Source organism: Aulostomus chinensis, chromosome 15 (genome assembly GCF_037954235.1).
Source record: "Aulostomus chinensis isolate RoL2024-O1b breed Wild chromosome 15, RoL_Achi_v1.0, whole genome shotgun sequence".
Taxonomy (NCBI): Eukaryota; Metazoa; Chordata; class Actinopteri; order Syngnathiformes; family Aulostomidae; genus Aulostomus; species Aulostomus chinensis.
The window spans coordinates 12,459,639-12,469,888 of NC_141334.1; positions in this window are offsets into that span (position 1 = coordinate 12,459,639).

The following is a 10,250-nucleotide window of genomic DNA, read 5'->3' on the forward strand; positions in this document are numbered from 1 at the left end:
AGACCTGTAGACATCACACTCATAGACTTTAGACCTGTAGACTTTACACTCATTGACTTTAGACCTGTAGACTTCACACTCATAGACTTTAGACCTGTAGACTTTACACTCATAGACTTTAGACCTGTAGACTTTAGACCTGTAGACTTTACACTCATAGACTTTAGACCTGTAGACATCACACTCATAGACTTTAGACCTGTAGACTTCACACTCATAGACTTTAGACCTGTAGACATCACACTCATAGACTTTAGACCTGTAGACATCACACTCATAGACTTTAGACCTGTAGACTTCACACTCATAGACTTTAGACCTGTAGACATCACATTCATAGACTTTAGACCTGTAGACATCACACTCATAGACTTTAGACCTGTAGACATCACACTCATAGACTTTAGACCTGTAGACATCACACTCATAGACTTTAGACCTGTAGACATCACACTCATAGACTTTAGACCTGTAGACATCACACTCATTGACTTTAGACCTGTAGACATCACACTCATAGACTTTAGACCTGTAGACATCACACTCATAGACTTTAGACCTGTAGACTTTACACTCATAGACTTTAGACCTGTAGACTTCACACTCATAGACTGTAGACCTGTAGACATCACACTCATAGACTTTAGACCTGTAGACATCACACTCATAGACTTTAGACCTGTAGACTTCACACTCATAGACTTTAGACCTGTAGACTTCACACTCATAGACTTTAGACCTGTAGACTTTACACTCATAGACTTTAGACCTGTAGACATCACACTCATAGACTTTAGACCTGTAGACTTCACACTCATAGACTTTAGACCTGTAGAATTTTAGACCTGTAGACTTTAGAACCATAGACTTTAGAACCATAGACTTTAGACCTGTAGACTTCACACTCATAGACTTTAGACCTGTAGACATCACACTCATAGACTTTAGACCTGTAGACTTTACACTCATTGACTTTAGACCTGTAGACATCACACTCATAGACTTTAGACCTGTAGACATCACACTCATAGACTTTAGACCTGTAGACTTCACACTCATAGACTTTAGACCTGTAGACATCACACTCATAGACTTTAGACCTGTAGACATCACACTCATAGACTTTAGACCTGTAGACATCACACTCATAGACTTTAGACCTGTAGACATCACACTCATAGACTTTAGACCTGTAGACTTTACACTCATTGACTTTAGACCTGTAGACATCACACTCATAGACTTTAGACCTGTAGACATCACACTCATAGACTTTAGACCTGTAGACTTCACACTCATAGACTTTAGACCTGTAGACATCACACTCATAGACTTTAGACCTGTAGACTTTACACTCATAGACTTTAGACCTGTAGACATCACACTCATAGACTTTAGACCTGTAGACTTTACACTCATTGACTTTAGACCTGTAGACATCACACTCATAGACTTTAGACCTGTAGACATCACACTCATAGACTTTAGACCTGTAGACTTCACACTCATAGACTTTAGACCTGTAGACATCACACTCATAGACTTTAGACCTGTAGACATCACACTCATAGACTTTAGACCTGTAGACTTTACACTCATAGACTTTAGACCTGTAGACATCACACTCATAGACTTTAGACCTGTAGACATCACACTCATAGACTTTAGACCCGTAGACATCACACTCATAGACTTTAGACCTGTAGACATCACACTCATAGACTTTAGACCTGTAGACATCACACTCATAGACTTTAGACCCGTAGACATCACACTCATAGACTTTAGACCTGTAGACATCACACTCATAGACTTTAGACCTGTAGACGTCACACTCATAGACTTTACACCTGTAGACTTTACACTCATAGACTTTAGACCCGTAGACTTTAGACCTGTAGACTGTAGACCTGTAGACTTTAGACCTGTAGACTTTAGACCTGTAAACTTTAGACCTGTAGACTTTAGACCTGTGGACTTTAGACCTGTAGACTTTAGACCTGTAGACTTCACACTCATAGACTTTAGACCTGTAGACATCACACTCATAGACTTTAGACCTGTAGACTTTAGACCTGTAAACTTTAGACCTATGGACTTTAGACCTGTAGACTTTACACTCATAGACTTTAGACCCGTAGACTTTAGACCTGTAGACTTTAGACCTGTAGACTGTAGACCTGTAGACTTTAGACCTGTAGACTTTAGACCTGTAAACTTTAGACCTGTAGACTTTAGACCTGTGGACTTTAGACCTGTAGACTTTAGACCTGTAGACTTTAGACCTGTAAACTTTAGACCTATGGACTTTAGACCTGTAGACTTTAGACCTGTAAACGTTAGACCTGTAGACTTTAGACCTGTAGACTTTAGACCTGTAAACTTTAGACCTATGGACTTTAGACCTGTAAACTTTAGACCTGTAGACTTTAGACCTGTAGACTTTAGACCTGTGGACTTTAGACCTGTAGACTTTTGATTACTTTCCATCTTTGTCAGAACTGAGAAAGAGGATTGTAACATTTGGAAGAGACAGTTTTGTAGCTGTGTGTGCACATTTTTCAGGTAATCAGCATCAAACGTGACGCCGCCATGATGAACACTCAGCTACTCACTGACAACTTTGTTCAGACACATCAGTGGCAACGCATAAAGGATTTTATTCATTCAGATGAAACTTCTCTCACCATAATGCCTAAATTTACAGGGATATTACAGCAATAGTAATACACGTGAGCCAATGTGACGATTTAAAGATTCATCAAATGGGACTTCAATGTTATTTTCTTGTCAAGCTGCAACAACAAAAACGCCAAAAGCCTCCTGAGCTAAACATTTTTTGGTGAATGTTTTTACATAGTTAAGAGCACGCAAAGTCATTTGTCCCGATGTTGACTTTTCTCTCCTACAGGGAGAGACTGAAATGTCCCATATTTCTCGCTTTTCTGAAAAATCCTACTCAGAGGATTCAGGTTTAAACTTAATCCTGACAGGTCTATTATATATATATATATATATATATATATATATATATATATATATATATATATATATATATATATATATATATATATATATATATATATATAATAGACCTGTGAGTGACAAGTGAAGGAATAAAAAAAAAAACCTTTTGCAATTTGTTGCAATTTAAACCAAGTGACAGCAGGTGAAGTCTCTTGACAACTCAAGATAACAGAACATTTCGCCTTGCAGTGCCGAGCTCCTGCCACCCGACTGCAACACTTTGCTGCACCGATTAACAACATATTCAGTTGAAATAAATGGAACCAGAAACACATTTATATGTACATCTGCAAGAGCTCCTCCCTTTTCAACAGATATTTCCGTTGTTTCTTCAAAAGGATGTTCAACAACTTGATGAAAGTCATCAATCTATTTCTCAACACCAAAGGAGGCGTTAATCTCCAACTTCCTCTATATTTTTGTGTTGTTAGGGTCTAAAAAGGGTGTTGAAATGTACAGTTCACCCTGAACTGCCACAATAGGCTGCAGCTCACGGTTTCAAATAGAGTCTCTTCATAGACAAATGAATTGTTCGAAACATTCTCAAACTACAAGCTAATTTGGGAACTGGTGGAACAGAGTGTCTGGCTCTTTGCAAATGTCCTCCTACCACTATAGAAGATAAAAACTCATGTCCAAGTCTGCACCTCATCAGCCAGATGCACTGATCTGTAAGAGTCCTGTTGACCCCTGAATATTCCAGCGCAGACATCCTCCTAAAGACAGAACAAAGACTGCTGCTTTCTTTTATTCACACAGAAACTGACAGTTACATTTGCACTTTTTTAATGCAACTGCATCATTTTTACACTCCAGAACCATTTCCATGTCTCTGTCTATTTTTGATAAAACAGCTTTTAAAGTTCAGAGTCTTAGAAATCAACAACACCAAAAGGGGAGTACAGGTGCATTTTTTGTCGCCGTGTCGGTTGCTGCCCCGCCAACACTTTAGTTCCCATCACAGCTGAGCTTCCCGAGGAACGACCGTGGATTGGAAGCTAAAAATTCAAGGCAACTGTGCAGGAGGTTGCAGAAAAAAATCTGATGAATCTTAAAGAAAACAACTGAAAACACTGCAACATGCATGCGCAGGAACGGGTGGTATATTTTCAGGCACTTCATTAGTATACTGTATTATAGAAGCTGGACATACAGTATAGCTGTTGTGGCAGTAGAGGGAAGTGAGTGAGTCATTGTGAATCGGTTTAGGGTAACACGAGGAAGTTACTCAGCACTGGCTTCATCTGGTGGTTGCAAACATGTTCCATCAATGTTGAATAAAACTGCGATTAAACGGTAAACAATTCTCTCAGTGCCAAATCATTCCGAGAGCTTTTCTACCAGCTACATAATTAAGGGAAGGTAACGTTAGTGCATATGAGAAATTAATGTCAGTTATGTAAGGGTTAATTAAAAAAAATGACAAGGGCACTTACTGAGATAAAATCATGAACAGATTTTTTTGAGTACAACCTGAAATAACCACAACAAAAAAATAAAACAGCCATACAACATATTTATTATGGGGACACTCCCACAATTTAGAGATATTTTAGTTCAGCAATTTAAAACAATCCAGCGCCTCCGCCTCGCTCCACGATGATTTCTTTCAAAAACATGCAGAAATTCCAGGTGTAAATAAGCAAAACATTAAAAAAAAGAAGAAAATAATTTGTAAAAAAGACACAGGAAGTTATCCAGTAATTAGTGACAAAAACAACAACAACAACAAAACCATTCAAATTAATAACAAAACATTAAAATAATCATCAAAATATTTCTAATTTTACTCAAGAGCCCATGGAGGACCCCCAAGGATCTTTGAAGACCTACATTTGATGACCCCTGACATGCAGTATCATGAGTGAGACAAAAATCATTCCTTCAGTCTCACAAGCGCATGACTTCTTAAACTTCCATGATTATTGATCTAAGTTCATTTGCACCTCCTGAGCACCATAAAAACTCAGACAATTCCGCGAAAGAAGCGCAAAACCTTTGAATATTTCTCAGTGAACCACTATCTCTGAAGCTGTGTGCCCGCCAAAGTCTTTAGCAGCATTTCACAACCGTGACATGTTGACACTTTATTTCCACATATTTCCTGAGAGCTAGCTTTGCACTTATCTTCCTTGTTTTGACTTCCCCTTTGCAGCATCGCGGCTCAATGGTCAAACCAGTTGCCTTGTGCGCCGTGTCATCATTGTGAGAGACATCGAGGGAGAGGACAGCTCAGCTCGCGCTCATCTGCCTCAGCGTACCCCCAACACTCAGGTAACAGGCTGGTATGTAACGTGATATCATTCAGTCATGAGGCATGTGTTTAATCATGTATGTTTGGAGCGGAACGACATGTTCATTTATTCCACAGAGCCATCTTTGAGAGAACAGGCCCCCCACTTAGTGTATTTGACAAGCTGAGTTGGACACTCTGTACCAGTGAGTGTCAGTTTGTCAAATACCCCAAGTGAGGTGTCACTTGCCTCCAAAGTAAATCTTTCAGAGTTCCTCAACCGAAGACGCGGACGACTCTACGGGGCTGTAACTCTTCAAGGTACAGGTCGAGGACGCGGTCTATATGAACAGCAATGGTGAAGACTTGAAAACTGTTATTTAATAATAACTCCTACTGCAAGAAGAGGGCTAATATTAAAATTCACCCTGGACCAACGAGGGTTTCGTTGAGATGTTTCAATCAAAAAGATGCCTGGATTTGGGTTTTTTTATTGATTAAAAAAAAAGCTGAACTTTTTCGACCTCGTGCTGTTTTTCTGGTCCTTTACTCAGACGTGTGCAGTTCTTTTCACGACAGGTAATGCAGCCCTGTGACGGCACGAGTGAGCATTTTGCATCCAGAGGGTTGCGGAGTTTACGATGAATGTATGGAAAATGTTGACTCAAGAACTGCGGTTCTACAATGACAGGTTGCAGGTGTTGCAAATGAGAAAAACTCATTCAAGTCATTTATTGGGAAATAATTGTTTCTATTTTTTTTAAAAAGAAAAATAAAGAGATGAATAAATCAAAATAAAATATTTTTCTAAACGACTTTCTTCAGACTCCATGTGTCATCTGCCATGAAACGATCTGCGTATAATAAACATGAAAGAGATTCTCATTCTTGTTCTCTGGAGGGTTTTATGTTCTGGTGCCGCACTGGAAGCGCTGTAGGCTGAAGCTTATCATTCACTTCTCAAAGACAACACTTATCAGTCAACACTGCGTTTCCTCTTCCTGTGTGGACAGGCTGCATCACCAACATTCTGTGCGAGAACAAACACTTACGCTAATGTCTCTCAACCGTCCACAAATGATTCTATATTGAAATGTAAATGTTTTTCTTCAGATTTATCCGTGCCGACCGTGCAGATCTAGTTTTATGGCACGTGCATGTCGAGTTTAATGCTGTCTAGCTCTTTATATTTATCAAATTCCGATCAATTTTTTTTTTGACATCATTGAACAACGCAGCCTGTGTCATATTATTGATTCTCAGAAAACATTCTTTTCAGGTTGTACAATCAACCTCTCTGGCTTTCTATCTGGACTGTCTGGAGAAGGAATTGACATATAATAAAGCTATAATGAATCCATTGAATTCTGCAAAGTTATTATTTCATCTGTTCCCCATTAAAGCAATACTTCACCCAAATACCGTAATGTACCTTTCAAGTACTCACAAACAGGCTTTTTTATATTCACAGATTCCTTTTTCTTTCTGCGTCACTTCTTTTTATCTCCAGATGCAGGAGGAGCCAGTCACGTATATATTTAGCTTGAAGGTAATTGATGGCTCTGAACAGCTAAAGCAAGAAAACAATAGAAAAACTGCCCCAAAATGCCACTTATAAACTCTCAAGCACTGGTCTAATACACATCCACTTAATCCAGCCTTACGCTCAGCGATCCACAAACAATTGACATTGAAAAACAAGTTCAACTGAATGGACCGACTGGTTGTGCCACCATCAGCCGGCGCAGAACAGAAAATGTGACAGCTCGTTCATTTTTACCTCAAATCAAAGTGTTTGTGGATTACTGAGCAGACAGCTGATTAAAGTGGATGTGGATTACACCAGATGATAAGCTCGAGAGTTTATGAACTGACAGTTTTGCTGTTGTTAGCCATCAGACGCCATTAGCTTCAAGCTAGCTGGCTCTTTCTGCATTCTCGAGTTACAAAGAAGTAATGCAGGAAGGAATAAATGCCTCTGTGAGCAAGAGACACCTCTTTGTGAGTACTTGAAATGCGAAATACTCTTTCTGGCAGGAGCATCATTTCAAACACGTCTACCAGCAGCAGGTTTACCTTCTCCAAACAGTTGCGCTTCCACAACTTGTGCATTGCCACAGCTACATTAGTTTCACAATTGTTTCAAAAATGAAGTAAAAACCACACCTGAAAAACTACCAAGAATCGGTGGAAATTGCACCGTATGTTGCATGTGTTAGGCCATACATATGTAGTCACTTGTGGCAAGTGTGTGCAAGAAGAGGGTGAGATGTTCACGGGTGTCCTCTCTGCAGGGTTCTGTTGTACATTTGTTGCTGTTTGTTACTTTGACCACTGAGTGGTAGTAGAGCTCCATGTTTTTACACAGAACTGTCCAGCTTCCTCGTCCATGTACTCTGTACTCTTGAGTTGAAGTTAAAACCTGTAAAATGTTTTAGATGAGTACTGGGAAAAAGGCTCGGGGAAGTTTCTGACACTGAGATGCGGGACACACAGAACAAAATCTGCTGATCCATGAAGGCAAACTGTTGTTGGAAACGCAAACTCTACCATGTTCAACTTGATCAAACTTCCATGTTGTTGTCGCTTCCACCAACTACTTCAATGAGAATTCATTAAAACTGTAGAGTTAATTTCAAATATAATTGCATCAACGATTGCATATGCTCATTTTTGCACGTTACTTTTTCCAAAGCCTCTGCATGTTTATGGGTCTTCGCTCATCAAGAACTCCTACTAATTGTTGATAACGAGCTGTCTTAGTTGTGACGGTTCATCGTCTAATTCAAGAAGTGATAAGAATCTCAACTCCTCGGGTCAAACTTGTTCCCTACCGTTTCTTCAAACCTTACAACAGAGAGGGAATATCACATTCGGATGTTTGGAAACTACAGGTAACCTGAGAATCTTTGGATAGTTTTTCTTTCCAAAAATACTAAATATTATACTTGTACCTACATATGGAATCAATTTGAGGTATTAGGGCAAAGGAAAGCATTTAAACTTGGAACAAATTGTTGTAACTGTTTCCTGTCTTTGAAGATCTATTGTTTTATGTTATAACGGAAAAACTCTGAGCAAAAAGACGGATTTGCAAGAATGAGAAATAAATGATTTGACAGACATTAAGTAAAAATATTCAATACCCTGATCAAACTATGAAATCCCTCTGAACCAAAAGACGATATGCAAATCTAGAGCCTCCGTGAGAAGTTTTGTTTCTTAATTTTTTTCCCCTCGCAGCCTGAAGTTTTAAGTGGAATAGAAAGTCTGGTTTTAAATTTCAGGTCTCTTTATTAGTTAAATCTTATTCGAATATTTTGCTTTCTATATAAAGCAGAAGTAAAATTCTGACTCGTATGCAAACATGGCCCCATAATCACATTCACATGTCAAAACTTGAGTCTTGTTCAGCAAAATTCACAAATTCTTGACGGGACACATAACAATAATTTGTCACTGTGCAGAGGAAAGTTTCAGGGGTGTGATTAAACAATCACCAGAGTGCCTGCATCGTTTTAAAAAATCATAATAATACGATTATGGTAAATGGACTCAATTTAATATAGCACTTTTCTACCTTAGCGGCACTCACAGCGCTTTACAGTGTCATCTCATTCACTGATTCACACACTCACACTGATGGTGGAGGCTGCCATGCAAGGTGCCAACCTACTCATCAGGAGCAATTATGGGTCCAGTATCTTGCTCAAGGACACTTCGACATGGTCACCGGGGTCGAGGATCGAACCAGCGACCCGTCGGTTGCTAGATGGCCACTCTACCCCTGAGCCATGCCGCCCATTATGCTTTCAAAAAAAGCCAAAATCATTCATATTTATAGGAGGAGTTTGCTAAAGCCACATTTGGAGTTTGCGGTCTGCAACCATCTTACTGTAGCAGAATTTTTTCTTTGGTCATTAAATGAAGGGTTCCCAGTAGATAAACTTTCATTGGCTACTATGAAGATTTCAAAAAGGAACAACTTTGGGTCAGATTTTGGTTTCATGTCCCAAACTTCCATTTAACAACCTTCAAGTACCCCTTGAGCTTTTACCAATCAGTAACTTACACTCTAATCCATTTTAAATAAGTGATTCATTTATAATCTAAACACATTAAGAGAGAGAATTCTGTTTTAATTGTGTGCGGCAGTTTATCGACCGAAATATCAGATACAACAGTTTTCATGATCCTCAGAATTGTACCATCACTTCAAGAACTCAAGTATTTATAGTTAAAGATAAAAAGATCTCCTGGACTGTTATTTCCCAAGTTTTAGTCAGTTTAAACACTACAAATCTTTTTATTTAAAAAAATAATAATGTTAAGGTGTCACAGGAGTAATAACACACACTTAAAGTAATTATATTTACAGTCTTTACCACTCTGATATTTCATTCTTCCAAAGTGTACTTAATAAATCCCAAGTGCATCATTTTTAAAAGCACAAACAAAGTGTCTTTTTCTTCACTCTGGCTAAATTGACGGCTGTAAAACCACTTTCAACAGCGAATGTTGTCTCAGTTTTGCTTCTCCAGCTCCATCGTCACAGCAAATACTCAAAAATCAGAGTACGTCAGAGTAGGTCAGAGTACCTGACACCACCAGCCTATTAAACTGCAGTACTCAGCTGTCATCAGGAGCAGATATGATACTCCAGCTTCTTCCTCCACCACCTGGTAAAAAGACTGTCCTCCGCTGGAAAACAAAAACCAGCCAAAATGATTCAATACACAAGAAACAGTTGCCCCTCGTGTTCTAATTTTCCAGATCCATGAGTGGAAACATGACGATGAGATGTAGAGAGAAAGTCTGTTCAGGAGGTGGAGGCCCGACAGATGGACTTGTCTGTGGAGGTCTGCTGTTCAGGCTCATGTTACGCAATGACACCTGCAAATCAAGAGTGTTCATCAAGTTTTGTTTTCACCTAAATGCAACCACATTATTAACGTATCCATGACAACAAACGGCATCTAACTTTGAGGAA